Below are 14202 nucleotides of genomic sequence, written 5' to 3'. Positions count from 1 at the left end.
CCCCACGACCTGATCCTGGAGACCCGGGATCGAGTCCCACATTGGGCTCCCTGCATGGAGCCTGCTTCTCCCTCTGCCTGTGTCTCTGCCTCTCTGTGTGTCTCTCATGAATAAATAAATAAAATCTTTAAAAAGAGCAAAAAAGGAACTGTGGTAAGCATTATCTTAGGTGGATGGTGGAATTTGAGGAATGCAGGACAAATAAATGAAAGGAAAATGAGAGACAGAGACGGGGCGGGGCCATAAGGGGGCGGGGTCAAGAGATGGGGCGGGGCTAGGGAAGGGGGAGGAGCCAGAGCTGGGGGCGGGGGCAGGGGCAGGGGAGGGGCTAGAGAGAGGAGCGAAGGGATGGAGACAGACTCGGAGCCACAAAGGGGAGGGGAGAGGTGCGAGGGGGCAGGGAGAGGAAGGATGAGAGGATGAAGAAGGAAAGGGAACAGAAAGGCCCTAAGAATAAAAGAAAGGACCCTCCCGTGGACGGACGAATGAGTGAATGAGCCGGTGAAAGAATGAATAATCCAAGGCATGTATAAAATAAAGGGCAGGGACGCCCGGGGGGCTCAGCGATTGAGCATCTGCCTTCAGCTCAGGGCATGATCCTGGATCCTGGGGTTCCAGGATCGAGTCCCACATGGGGTTCCTCCCAGGGAGCCTGCTTCTCCCTCTGCCTGTGTCTCTGCCTCTGTCTCTCATGAATAAATAAATAAAATCTTTGAAAAATAAACACATAATATAAAGGGCAAACAAACGAGGGGAAGGCGTCGGTGGCCGAGCCTGGTGGCAGGCCCTCAGGTGCGCAGCCCCTGCTCCCGGGCTCGTGGCTGTGTGGCCGGCCCCGTGGGGGACCTCTCTGGGCTGCAGGCCTGGTCTAGTGGCGGTGGCTGCGTCCTTGACCCTCGGCCAGGCAAGCCCAGCTTGCCACACCCTCCCCTCCCAACCAGGAACCTCAGCACCTTCTGTACTCCAGCCGGAGAAGAGAACTGAAAGTAAAAGCCATCCTGAGCTTTGCCCCAGCCTTCCTGTTCCTCTGCTGGTTTCTTAGAAATCAGCTGCCTGGGCTTCCAGCTGCCGCCTGGACTTCATCTCTCACCGAAGAGCCCCCTCACCCTGGTGAGTGCCACACTAACCTCGGCAACAGGGCTGGAGGCCTGTGCCGGGGAGGGGGGCCCCCCCCAGGGAGCGTGGGGGTCATGCGCTCAGCCCACAAACCTTTATTCGCGCCTCCAGAGTGCTAGGTGTGGGGGAAGCAGGTGAATCTGTGTGGCCCAGAGTTAGGAGGAGGGCTTAGGGAGGGGTTCACTGTCCCCGGAGTCGGGTGCCAACAGGTAGGTGGCTGCAGGGTTGGTGGAGGGCACCCGGAGACCAGTAAGTCATGGGGTCCCTGGAATCGTGGGGAGGAGGTTGGGAGATGTGCAATCAGGGGAGGCTCCCTGGAGGGGCCGCTGTCAGCCGCTTCAAGAGCCAGTGGGAAGGGGTTCACCTGGGCAGCCTTTGTGGGGAAGGGCATCTGAGGCATAGGGAACAGAATAGTCAAAGTGACCTGTGTTATTCCCCACAAAACATATAACTGCCCCCAAAGTACACACGTCTCTCCATCTTTTGCAGGGGGAGAAACTACGACCTCAAAGAAGTATGGTGGTTTGATCTGGCCAGGACTCCCAGCTGGAGTGGAGATCCAGAAGCAGTCTGCGTGTGCCCAGCCTCTCTCCTGAGCCAGACTCAAGGGGTACCCGGATCCTCACCATGTCTGTCTGGGAGCACACCCTCTGCCCCTGGCCCCAGGCTCCCACACACCCCGCTTAAACCCTCCACACCTTAAAGTGGCCTGCCTGGGTCACACAGCCTACTGCGGAGTCAGAGTCAGGATTCAGGCCCAGGTCTGCGGGGCCTCAAAGGGCCCCCTCCTTCTTCTCCGTGAGGCATCGGGTACCTTACAGAAAACAGACCTGAGCTGACAGTCTCTGTCCCCACATTCTAAGGAGGGTGGACGGGACAGCATGGAAAAAAATCTTGGTGGCTGGAAAGTAGGGTCCACACTCAGCGCATTGTGAGCCAGAGCTTTGCTCTCAGGGAACTACCCTGCTGGTTCTCGATGGTCCCGGAGGGGCTTTCCGTCCCAGCACTGGCCGCAGGTGGATGTGGACCAGACCTGGCTAATCAGAGCACCCCATACCTCAGTTGGTAAGCACACGACCTAAGCTGGATCAATCAGAGACCCTTCTGGAACTTTTGGGCTGGAACAAATAGGAACCCTTTCCTTCTAACCTGGGCCCCCACTCCCACGCCTTCCCACCCCTGACAGTGGTTGTGTCCCATTATGTCAACAGAGATGAAGAGACGGAGCAGGAGCCGGAGCCCTGATGCCCTGTGTGAGCCCTGGATCCAGCCATACCTGATCTCCACCTCCAGACTTACCTGTTACACAAACCACAGGTTTCCTTTTTTGGCTTATCCTTGTCACTTATGACAGTTATGTTGCTGTCACTTGCAACGCTAAGAGTCAAAACAACCCTCTGGCCTGGAAGAGCGAGGACTAGTTTTGGCAGGATCTGGGGCCCATGGTGATCCCCGCTCTCCCTGGTGTCTGCCCTCCAGGAAAGGTGGGTTGCAGACACTTCCACATCCCCAGGGTCCACGGGTTTTGTTAATAACCGACTTTTTTTTTTTAACTTTGGGGAAAAAAATTCCACGTTTAAAAAAAAAAAAAGTTCCTTCCCATTTTTTTTTGAACAGACTATTTTTAGAGCAGTTTTAGGTTCACATTGAAATTGAGTGGAAAGCACAGAGTTTCCATATACCCACTGCTCCCACCCCACGCACTGCCTCCCCCACTACAACATCCCACACCAATCCACGTTCTTTCCTAACTTCCATGTTTGTTTTTAAATTTGTAAAGGAATCTACCAATCATGCATGTATTAAGTGCCTTGGGTGTATATTTTTCTTCTGATCGCTACAGATTACATATGTTTTTTTTTTTCCTTTAAAAAAGTTTTTAAAAAGGGACAACATTCTTTATGACCCATATTGGAAACCACTTTTTCCACTTAGCATCTCAGGTGCCGAGCTCCAGGTCCCCGGCTGACAAGGTCGGGAGGACTGTGCCCATTTGAATGTGAGGCCGCAGGGAGCGGGGCGGGAGGGGGGCCCAGGATTGACCTCGGAGGCACATTTCATCGGATGCTCTCCGCTGTCCACTGAGATTTTTTTTTCCTTTTTCGAGGATGAGAAAGCTGCTGTTTAGAGAGGGGAAGTTCCTGTGGTGGGGAGACGCCAGGAGGGGCACTGGTGGGCAGCCACCAAAGTAGGCTCAGCAGAGACTCCCCGAGCTTTGTTGCAAGAGGCGGGGAGGCTGGTGATCCTCCAAGGGGTCCTCAGAGGTGACACACAAGTGCTCCGGTCCCTGAGGGACAGTCTTATCTCACCCCTGCCCCAGTCAAATTCCTCCTCCTGGGGGCACACCGCTGCCCAGCCCCCCGGGATCCATCCGAGGCGGAGACGTTCTGTGCCTCTGGCTCATTCTCACACTTGGGTACGCACCACGTACGTGGCTGCTGCTGATGCCGGGCACTGCTGACAGCGTCCCACACGTCGCCTCAGTTCGTCCTTCTCACCACCCTAGAGGGGCAGGGCTGTTATCATGCCCATTTCGCAGATGAGGATGCTGAGGCCCCAGGAAAGTGCAATGACTCGCCCCAGGGTCACACAGCTAACACACGGCAAAGCCAAAATTAGACGACGGTGGGGTTCTGAATCCAGACCCGAGCGTCCACATCCAGGCTGGGTCCCTGACTTTGTAAACTTAACTACACATACACACACAGTGAGGCACACACATGCCAACTGGCTGGCGGGTCTGGAGTGGAGTGGCGAGCCGCAGAACTCCACCCCGGCTATGTCCTTCTCTCCATCTTCCTGGATTCCTTCCTAAAAATCTGGGACGCCCCGGGTGGCTCAGCGGTTGAGCATCTGCCTTCAGCTCAGATCATGATCCTGGGGGTCCCGGGATCGAGTCCCACATCGGGCTCCCTGCATGGAGCCTGCTTCTCCCTCTGCCTGTGTCTCTGCCTCTCTCTGTGTGTCTTTCATAAATAAATAAATAACTAAATCTTAAAAAAAAAAAAAAAAAGAGAATCCAGACAACTGTCTTATTGCAAGGACGGTGAACCCATCGGGCAACAGTCGGAAGCCCAGACAAGTCCTAGATTAAGATGTTAAGCAGGTGCTGAGGAGAAATTGAGAACACGGATGCGAAGTCCTACAATGGGGTGAAAAGAACCAGCTGCCCCAGTAGAGGCTGACCTCCAGCCCTCACAAGAGATGAGTCCAAGCCCAAGATAAACCATGAGCGCGGTCCAGCCTGGGCCAAGTGTGCGCAAACCGTGCGCCCTCCCCTCGTGCCTGCACGTGGCGCGTGCTCAGGAATCCCGGTGGCACTGGGTGTGGGTGACAATGAAGAGTGCTTACACCCATCCCGGGTTCGTGCCACGTGCTCAATAAATGGAAGTTGCTACCGGGTTTGAAAGAGAAAAAAAAATGGGTGAAAGCATTGGTGACGTGTGTGCCCGTGATCATCACTGGCGGTATATCATCAGCGGGGAGATACGAAGTAGGAACTGTAATATAACCTCAGCATTTATTTTTTTTTCTTTTTCTTTATTTATGTGTATGTGTGTTTGGGGGGTGGGGGAGGGAGGGACAGAGAGGGAGGATCCCAAGCCGACTCCACGCCCAACGTGGGGCCCGATCTCACAATCCTGAGATCATGACCTGAGCCAAAATCAAGAGTCAGACGTCTCCCCGACTGAGCCACCCAGGTGCCCCTATTTAGCATTTATTAAATGGGGGCGCCGTGCATCTCGTTCGATCCCTGAAATAATCTCTCCGGGTAGAGCCCGTTAGGCTGAATCACATGAAATCACTGTTCTTGCAGCTCAAGAGACTAGACTTCTGGCAATTTCATCTGGTTCAACCTAAGAGCATCTTCATTTGGCAGTTAAGTCAACGCTCCCCCTCCCCCCCCCCCCCCCCCCAGGGCCTGGAGTCTCCCTCCCGCCTGTTTAGAGGATTCAGGTTTGTCCTTGGCTCCTCCTCCTCACCCACCTTCTCATTCTGGCTACCCAGGCACCCACCACCCCGCCCCACTGCGGCAGGTCTATATTTATAGCAGGGCGGGGGGGGGGGGTGTTTCTGTGAACCGAGGAAGTCATTTATTCCAGAGTCATCACAGCCACCCAGAGATAACACATCCATGACCCCCCGGGGTTCTGACCGACCTCCTCGCCCCAGCCAAAATGGGATCCCCCCCGCCCCACTCCCTGCTCTGGATTTCCAAGACCCAAACCAGCAAGACAAAACCCGAAATGGGGTGCCTGCCTGCTGAGTGGCCCCGGTCTGGTGGACAGATGAAACGGGGTGATGGAGGGGGGGTGAGGTTTGTGTCCATTTACCGCCAGGAACACCGAGGCGAACCTGTGCCCAGCCTGGCTGCCAGTAGCCGGGGTCAGGGGGTCAGGGGCAAGGATGAGGGGGTGGGTTCCTCGGCGCCCGGGGGTCCCAGCTGGGCCGGCTCAGCCCGAGCATCTTGCTGCTCCCAGGGATGTCACTGCGCTGCGGGCCCAGCTGGAGGGGCACGGGCCCCCCGAGTGGAGGGGTGCAGTGAGGGGGGGTGTTTCCAGGTAGTCAGACTGAGACAGGGAGGGGGTGCGGCTGCGGGCACAGCGGAGGAGGAAAGGGGTAGCCGGGCCCGTCGTACACAGCCGGGCTTCTTCGGGGAAGCCGCCGAGTCGGAGTTCCAGGAACCGATAACGCTTGTTGAAACCTCTTTCTTGTGGCCTGGTCGCGTCACATGGCTTGGTGGGGACCAACGTCAGGCAGGGCCACAGGTCCGGGCTGGCTCGCACCCTGGCAGCTGTTGCCACCCTCAGCTCTCCCCCAGGGGTGGAGGGAAGAGGAGGGGGGTGGGCAGGAAGGCGGGACCTGCCGGGGTGGGGGTGGGGTCCAGCAACACACACACCTGGCCTGGGCCAAGCGCAGGTGCATTGTCTCCAACCCCCTACCCCCGGCTGGCCTCTCCCCCTCCCACCCCCCACATCCTCCTGTGGCTGGTTCAGCCTCAATTCTCCATCCAGCAAATGGGCTGAGGATCCCTAGGCCATAGGGTCGCTGTGAAAGCGTGAAAGCGCACAGCAGGCGCCGAGGAGGAATGCAGAAACTCCCTGCTCCGTGCCCACGAAGGCAGTAGGGTGTCTCTCATCATTCCAGAGCAGGGCTTCTCCACCCCAGCCCTTGACCTTCAGGGTCGATCTAGATTCACCGCCTAGCCCGTAGGAGGCCCCGGGAAATTAGTAAGTCTTCACTCTTGACAGCAGAGCACATCCCGTTAAGTTTTAGGGCCCCCACCACCTGGCATCGTGGAGGTGCCGAGGGATGATCCAGGAGGGCCCTTAGCCCTCCTAGTTTGCAGCCTGTCACTCCACACCCTTAATAAGCAGAGCCTCTAAATAAACTGTGCAGGAGGACTTGAACTTGAGGATGACAGGCTGAACTGAGGGCGGGGTCAGGCCTGACGCAGGGGCGAAGGGAAAGCCCATAGGCAGGAGCTTGGTCCTTGGAAGCTTCCAGCCCTGCTCCCCACCCCTCTCCACCCCTGCAGGAGGCTCAGGTGGGCAGGGGTGGGGGGTGGGGAGTGGGGTCCTCTCCTGCCCCGGAGAAGACACTCTGCACGCTGGCTCTGGGGCCCCACAGCGGAGTGTCCTGCCTGAGACTCACCTGTCCACACGCCCCGCCCACAGGCACGGAGCATCCACAACCTGTTCTCAGTGTCCAGTGCTTCCTGGAGAACTCACAGCCAAGGATCCCCGGACCCTCGGACTCTCGAGGCAGCCTCGTCAAATGAAAGAGACCCAACCTGGCCTGCCGAGAAGGATTCCCTAGAGGATGCACAATGCTAGGAGTCGGGACCGTCTTCTGGAGCAGAAGCGTCCAGAAATGTCCCCAGAAAGGCAAGGAGATCGACACTACAGGAGACGTGAGACAAGAAAATGAGAGGATTATTCCCCCAGCTGTCACATCAGGCTCCTCGGAGTTACAGGGGGAACAGAGACCGCGGTGGCAAGAAAGGCGCTCACACAGAAGGGCTCCTCGCCACGGCTTTCATGGCATCCGAATCTGATTTCTGCAGGACAAATGACCCCAGCCCTTAGCATTGCGTCAGGAAAAATCCTAAGACAGCGCTGTCGTCTCCCACCACCCTGCCTCATCCCCAGGACACGCATGGGACAGACTCCGCCCCTGTGATTAGGGCGCTATAGGGTGCAGCTGACTCTACAGACGGGGGATTATCCAGCGGGCCTGACGTGATCACAAGAACCCAGGTGCCAGGAGAGAGGAGGTCAGAGGTTGGAAGCCCGAGGAAGGTTCCGGAGCTGTTGCTGGAGTGGAGAGGGTGGAGAGGGACCACATGGGGAGGGAGCGTGGGTCACTCTAGAGCTGCGAGCAGCCCCTCCTCCCCGACAGATCTGCTGCAGGGAAATGGGGGCCTCAGTCCCACAACCACCATGGGGGACAGGGTTTTGCTAAAACCCAGGATGAGCTCGGAAGCAGAGATGGGGAGACACCTTCCAGCGGTGGGATCAGAGAGGAATAAAAATGATCACCCTGGGAGGACCCAGCACACCTCTGTCCCCGGGCTCCCGCCCTGAGAGCCAGTCCGAATCGCCCCTGGGATCTCAGGCTCCAGCACGAGGGGCCCGGAGCAGGGGCTCAGGGAGGGTCTGGAGCCCGAATTGATGTGGGACGGTTGGCCCCTGAGCGGCGAGCAGTGCCGTGCTGTCCGGGCCATGCAGTGCCCTGGGCTTCCTGCCACCATCTGCTTGCTGCTGCAGAAGGCAGTTGTCCACTTGGGTGACCCCTGGCGTCCCATGGCTCTGCTCCAAGTCTCTGCAGCTTCCCCGTCACGTGCCACCAGCAGAGGACACACGAGACTTTGCAGAGGTGCCAGGACCGGCCCCATCTGGCAGACGCAGGAGCAGAGACATGATGACAGGACAGGGGACGGCCTGAGGCGGCTGCGGGGATGGAAGTCCTGGGCCTGAAGTTCAAGGCCCGGAATCTGCCAGCTTCGAGTTAGAGTCCCATCACGGCTCCCGGCATGTGAGGGGAGCAAGCATCCTGCCCTGAGCTCCCATATCCCAGCCGGGAAATGAGAGGAACGCTGGCATTTACCTCACAGGAGCATGTATGCGCTCGTTCTCTCAGCAAACATTTATTGAGCATCTACTGTGTGCCAGGCATTCTTCCTGGCTCTGAGTTCTTAGCTGTGACAAAAACAGGCCAAGTCTCCTCCCCTCAAGGATCTTACAGTCTAGCAGGAGACACAGACCATAACTATTAACCGTGTTCAGGAGGATGTCGGATGCGTCTGAGCACAATGGAGTAACACAAAGGCAGTGGCGGGGTGGGGGGAGGCTAGGAAGTGCCAGGTATGGGTTGCTATATTATTTTGTGGTCAGGGGAAGCCTTTCTGAGACGTAGGGAGCTAAAAGAGGTGAGCGAGCCATGCATCTGGGTGTGGTAGGAGCATTCCAGGCAGCACCAAAGCAGGTGCAAAGGCCCTGAGGCAGCATGTTCAAGGAAACAGGCACGTGTGTCTGGCACAGTGTGAGTAAGGGGGTGGAGAGGAGATGAAGCCAGAGAGGTAGGGGGTGGTATTAGACCAGGTAGAGATTTGTGGGTCCTTGAAAGGAGTTTGGCTTTATTTTTTTTAAAGACTACTTATTTATTCATGAGAGAGAGAGAGACAGAGACACAGGCAGAGGGAGAAGCAGGCTCCCTGCAGGGGGCCCGACGTGGGACTCGATCCTGGGACCCCAAGATCATGCCCTGAGCCGAAGGCAGACACACAACCATGAGGCACCCAGGCAACCTCTCTCTCTGGCTCTCACTATGACCATTGTTATTATTATTGTTTTGGTCCTAGGAAGCAGATTGGAAATGATGAAAAAAACTACAGGGATGCAACTTTTCCTTGCTTGACAGAGCTTTTAAAATATTTTTGACTTGGGCAGCCCGGGTGGCTCAGCGGTTTAGCGCTGCCTTCAGCCCAGGGCCTGATCCTGGAGACCCGGGATCGAGTCCCGTGTCGGGCTCCCCGCATGGAGCCTGCTTCTCCCTCTGCCTGTGGCTCTGCCTCTCTCTTTGTGTCTCTCATAAATAAATAAATAAAATATTTAAAAAAAATATTTTTGACTTGCTCCCATTGAGCATGAACCGTTGCAGAAGGTAGGTTTCTTCACTTGTGGAATCCAAGGCTCAGAGAGGTCGGGGGACTCGCCTGGTGCTGCACAGTGAGAAGGGGCAGCGTCCAACTCACCAGAGCCCAGGGCTTCTGGGCCCAGACTGGCGGCTGCTGGCTCAACCATTGGGGCCGAGTCTTGGGTTCAGGGGGCAAGGGTGGTCCCAGCGTGACACGGAAGGTGGAAGCTCGAAGGCTGTACCCGGGACAGAGAAAAGCCTGGAGCCCCCGAGCTCTGAATGGCCTGTGCAGGCAGAGGACGCTCACAGAGAAGGGAAGAGGTCGCGGGGCGTCGTGGAGGATGCCTTTGGTCCATGCGGCAGCCTGGTGTCAAGTGGCTTAAATAAGCTGGAGATGTAGGGGCACCTGGGGGTCAGTCGGTGAAGCGTCTGACTCTTGGTCTCGGCTCAGGTCGTGATCTCACTGTCGTGGGGTCGAGCCCCGCATCAGGCTCTCCGCTCAATGAGGAGTCAGCTTTGGATTCTTTCTCCCTCTCCCTCTGCCCCTCCCCACTCAGGCTCTCTCTCTGTCTCTCTCTCTTATTTAAAAAAATTTTTATTTATTGAAGGGAGAGGCGGAGACACAGACAGAAGGAGAAGCAGGCTCCATGCAGGGAGCCCAATGCGGGACTCGATCCCAGGACCCCAGGATCACGACTTGAGCCAAAGGCAGGTGCTCAACCACTGAGCCACCCAGGTGACCCTCTCTCTCCCTCAAATAAATAAATAAATAAAATCTTTAAAAAAAAAAAAAGGCAGCTGGAGATGTAATATCTTCTTCAGCGGAAAGTCCAGAGGTGGGGGCAGGTTTCTGGACAGGCCGATCCAGCAGCCGCACCCGGCACCACAGTCCCGGGTCCCTTCCATGTCTCTGCTCTGACGCCCGGTGCTGGTCTCATCCTGAGGATGGTCTGTGGATGGTCCCCGGACAGCGGATGCACTTCCAGGTGTCACGTCTGGAAGTAAAGCAAAAGCCACCTCTCCCCGGGCACCCCCCCCACCCGAGGAGCAAAGGGAGCCCCAGCAGGCTTTCCTCCCATCTCACTGGATGCAACTGGGTCACCTGCCCCTTTGCTGAAGCAGAACCTGACCTGGGGCTGGAACGTCCTTAAGTGACATGAAATAAACCTGGGAACGTGTGTCCCATCCATGGAACAAGCGGGCCCCAATCCTCCATGCCTCGTGTCCATGCCTTGGATGATCTGACCCAGCCCTTCCTCTCATGAAGAAGTCTATACCCGCATCCTCAGAACCTGGGCTGCTTTCGCCAATGGGAAGCAACGGAGGTGACAAAGTGCCACTGTGCTGCTTCCTTGCCTCGGCCTCCAGAGGCCTCTGGCTCTGACCTGCTGGGGGAACGAGCCAGAGGTGGCCTGCTGGATGATGAGGGAGGCCACACGGAGCAGAGAGGGACCGTCCTCTCCAACCCAAGCCCGGCCCCCGCTGGGTGCTCCAGCCACGGTCACCCTGGCCCTGCCCAGACCAGGGGGAGCACCCAGCAGAGCCACGGACTCGTGAGCAATAAATAGTACATGCGTCCTGTTTGCAGCCGCTGGTTCTGGGAGGCTGGGCGGCAGATGCCGGCGCACCGGAGGCGAGGCCTCCTGGAGGACCAGGAAGCGTCCTGTGTTCGCTGACTGCATCTCCCTGCCCACTCCGTGTAGGTCCTGCGCTGGGTGCAAGAAACTCGCAGATGGGTACGGTCTGGCTTCTGCCTCAGGCAGCCGCACCTGGCACCTGGCACCTGGAGCTCGTAGCCCCTGTCCGGGGAGTCCCCGCTGCCGGGGAGCAGGCTCAGGCCGAGGTTTAGCAGGCTGTGAGATCCACTCCTGGAGACCAGTCTCATTCCTTCTTCCTCCTCCCAGCCCCCTGCCCCCGGGCCTTTGCACCGGTCATTTTCGCCCTCCACTGTCCTCGGAAACTCCACTCAGGTGTCCCCTCTCCCAGGAGCTTCCCTAGGACTGCTTCTCAGTCGCGTCAAGGGCCCCTTGGGGCTCCCACTGTCCCCTTTGCCACTTTGCATTGTGACTGCTTATCTGCAGTCTGGATGCCTCACTTCACGGGTGTGGAAACTGAGGCGCCCAGGGGGGTAGTGACTTGGCCACTGCCCAGTGGAGCTGGAGCCCAACCCCGGGCTGTCTCGGCTGCCCCCCCACCCCACGCCTGTAGGATTCTCAGCAGCCCAGCCTGAGGGGCGCCAGGACCTGGCGGCCCAGTCTAGGGGGCACAGAAGGACACCTGTGCGGGTCCCCTGCTAGGATGAGGCGCCGGGAGGTGCTCCTAGGGACCTCCATCCTCCCGCAGCCCCGCGAGGCAAATGCAAGCAAGCGCCCCACTTTCCAGATGGGGACGCGAGGCGCAGAGGGAAGACAGTGGCCAAGGCCACGCAGCCAGGAAAGGCCGGGGCGAGGGCTCAAACCCAGACCCCCGACGCCTTGCCTCTGGCCTCTGTGGCCTCGGGGCTGAGCTGTGGGAGGGGGGGGCGTGGAGAGGACGCCGGGCAAGGGGGAGCAGGGGCTGTCGGGGAACCACGGAGGCAGGAAGAGGAGAGCAGAAAGTGAAAGGGGCTGGAGGCCGAGAATAGCTGTGGGTGACAGAGGCGAGGACTACAGATGCTGCCAGAAAGAGAAAGCAGCCGGGGCACAGGGAGGGAGTGGCCCCCACTCTCGCCCTAGGGAGGTGGCCCCGGGCGACTCCCTGGCTGCATGGGCCTGGCCGGACGCCCCCAGCCATGGGAGCGAAGTCGGGGCGCAGGGGTTGGAGGGCAGGAGGGAGCTGCCCCGCCGGCCCCACTGACGTCCGCTCGGGGGTGTGCAGGCCCACAGAGCCAGACAAAGCGGCCCTGCCTGCGCCCTGCCACCCCCATCTCGGGCTGCGGCGTCCCCACCCTGCCACTTGGTGCTGTGTGACCGTGGCCGAGTCACTCCCCCTCTCTGGGCCACAGGGCAGCGACTCCGCGGGGGCTGTCCTGAGGATTGGCCGAGCGAGTACGCGTAGAGCACACGGAACAGCTCGGAGAAAGTTCGACAAACACCCCCGCTTGTATTCTGCATCACGGGCGCCTGTCGTCACACACACACACTCACACACACACGCGGAAAGTCCCTCCGAGGTGTAAACGGTACAACAGCAGACACTCGGCTTTGTCGGCCCGTGTCTCCAGGACTGAGCATACAGCAGGGGCTCAATACGTGTTGAGGAAGGACGGAGGGAAGGAAGGAGGGAGGAGGTGTTACCTGCCTATTTCCAGGTGTGGGGTATCCATTCTGATTCTAGGTATTTTATGCTTTTTAAAAAAGATTTCCTTATTTGAGGGGAGAGGGAGAGGGAGAGGGTGTCCAGCAGACTCCCTGGGGAGCGTGGAGGCTCACCTGATGCAGGGCTCCATCCCAGGGCCCGGAGACCGTGACCTGAGTCAGAATCAAGACTCAGATGCTTGACCGACTGCCACCCCCCCTCCCAGGTGCCCCTCTACTCTATGCTTCTGTCACATGGCCATGAGCCACTTGGATCAAATGGAAAAAGAAAAAAAAAAGTCTCCATGGAGAGCCAAGAGGGCAGGTGTCTTGTGAGCTATGATGGTCCTTGAGCTCAGAAGGGTCCCAAGTCCATGCCCCCGTCCCGCTGGGAGCCCCAGAGACAGGCCAGGAGGCAACGGGGAGGGTGGGGGAGGTGACAGGAAGCTAGTCAGGACAAGCTGTCCCCAGCCTCCCAGCCTACTGAGAACCTGGTAGCAAGAGGACTCGCTGTTCAGGGCTGAGATCTCGGTGTCCCAGCCCCGCCCTCCCAGGGGAAGTGTCACCAGCGTCCAGGGTGGGGACCTCTGCCCTGGCCTGGGGATCTTGTGGCTCCTCTGATCTCTACGAGGAAGCCAGGGCCGGCTTGCTTTCCAGGAACACTTCCTGCAACAGCGGGCAATGGCTCACGGCCAAGGGCTGGGAGGGCGGTGTGACCTCGGACAGGCTCCTCGCCTCTCTGGCCCTCAGCAGCCTCACCTGCAAGGTGAAGAAAACAGGGCCACGCGCAGAGTGATTTTACCATCAATTGCGTTTAAACATTTTGTAGGAAATACGCATCACATAAAATTCACCATTTCATCTCTTTTTAAAGATGTATTTATGTATTTGAGAGGGAGAGAGCGAGAGAGAGCAGAGGGGAGGTACAGAGGGGGAGGGGAGTCTCCAGCAGCCTGCCAGCTGAGCTTGGGGGGGCCCGCGATGGGGGAGCTCAATCCTAGGACCCCGAGACCGTGACCTGAGCCGAAACCAAGAGTCAGATGCTTAACCGACTGCACCCCCCCCCAAGAGCCCCCAAAACTCACCATCTTAAAGCAAGCAGTTTGGTGGCATTTAGCACATTCACGGTCATACAACCATCACTTGTACTGGCTGCAGATCATTTTCATCGCCCCCAAATAAAACCGTGTGCCCACTAGCAGTCAGCCCCCATTCTCAGCTCCCCCAGCCCCCTGGCAACCGCTCCTCTGCTCTTCCTTCTCCACGGATTTGCCTCTCCTGGACTTTGCCCGCGGACGGAATCCTAGGGCACGTCAGTCTCCCGTGTCTGACTTCCTGCACGTGGCGTGACGCTTCCCGGGTTCATCCGTGTTGTAGCACGTGTCGCTCATTCCTACAATCCTACAATCAAATTCATCAACACTTTTGCAAAAATGATTTTTAAGAGTATTAATTGAGGGGGGGGCCTGGGGGGCTCAGTCGGTGCGACTCTTGATGTCGGCTCAGGTCATGATGTCAGGGTCGTGAGATTGAGCCCCACCTCGGGCTCTGTGCTGAGCGTGGAGCCTGCTTGAGATTCTCTCTCTCTCTGTCCCTCCTGCTCTGCTCTCTTTCCAAAAAAGAAAAAGTATATAAGAGTGATAATTGCGGTAACACATCCGATCAGTAGCAC

The 14202-nt window shown here is 57.9% G+C and overlaps 1 long non-coding RNA gene across 1 annotated transcript; it reads left to right on the top strand.

The window, feature by feature from the left end:
- The first annotated feature begins 349 nt into the window (after positions 1-349).
- On the top strand, positions 350-2925 carry LOC140638438 (uncharacterized). The gene is made up of 3 exons (XR_012035473.1): positions 350-1110; positions 1606-2181; positions 2328-2925. It is a non-coding gene; the product is annotated as an uncharacterized lncRNA (long non-coding RNA).
- The last annotated feature ends 11277 nt before the right edge of the window (positions 2926-14202 follow it).

This window comes from Canis lupus, chromosome 8, assembly GCF_048164855.1.
Source record: "Canis lupus baileyi chromosome 8, mCanLup2.hap1, whole genome shotgun sequence".
Classification (NCBI taxonomy): Eukaryota; Metazoa; Chordata; class Mammalia; order Carnivora; family Canidae; genus Canis; species Canis lupus.
Note: the sequence above shows the minus strand (reverse complement) of the source record. Positions and strands in the feature narration are given on the sequence as shown.